General features: G+C 32.5%; 1 protein-coding gene across 1 annotated transcript in view; it reads right to left on the reverse strand.

Moving 5' to 3' along the window:
• Positions 1-670, reverse strand: part of LOC119593767 (PDF receptor-like) — a 172227-nt gene that overhangs the window by 90268 nt on the left and 81289 nt on the right. The window lies entirely within an intron of this gene.

The following is a 670-nucleotide window of genomic DNA, read 5'->3' on the forward strand; positions in this document are numbered from 1 at the left end:
CAACAATTATGGCGACTATGAGTAGCAATCGAGCGAAAAAAATACGATTAATGAAAATCTATCGTAGGCTCTGCTTTTAACTTATACGATCGGAAAAATCTCTTCTGGTTGATATATTTCGCAAGACTAATAAGCGATTTATAATTTGCACTGAAATTCTAGATCATTGGGAAAATGTGTTATTGATATGATAAACGCTTCAACTTGATTACTCCAGTGATACAAAATAGCTGCAAATTGCAATTTTTAAGCATCGTTTCATCACAAATTGAGGTACAAGTCTAGACTAAATGTATAACGCATTAAACAGTTCATGCTCCAGTGTCCGTACGTAATTTACGAATTAGATGGGAAAAGCCTATTATCACAGTAAACGTAAAATGGTGCAGTCAGTTTATAAAGTAGACGCACTATTGCATCTACATCTTCATAAAAATAGAAGAAAAAATAAAAAGAAGGAAGGAAAGCAAAAAATAGAAACAGGTTAATTAGCTTAAGAGCTTAAATTCATTGCCAGTCATTTCCGGCTCATACTGATCAGACAGTGGACTCGGAATTTTCATAATGTTAATGTAAAACCTTCGCATCTTTTATCTACCAATACAATGGGGAGTTTTAAGTTCAGATTAAATCGGTAAAATCAGGTAAAATGTTATTTGAATAATGAATT

The sequence above is a fragment of the Penaeus monodon genome, chromosome 32 (assembly GCF_015228065.2).
Source record: "Penaeus monodon isolate SGIC_2016 chromosome 32, NSTDA_Pmon_1, whole genome shotgun sequence".
NCBI lineage: Eukaryota > Metazoa > Arthropoda > Malacostraca > Decapoda > Penaeidae > Penaeus > Penaeus monodon.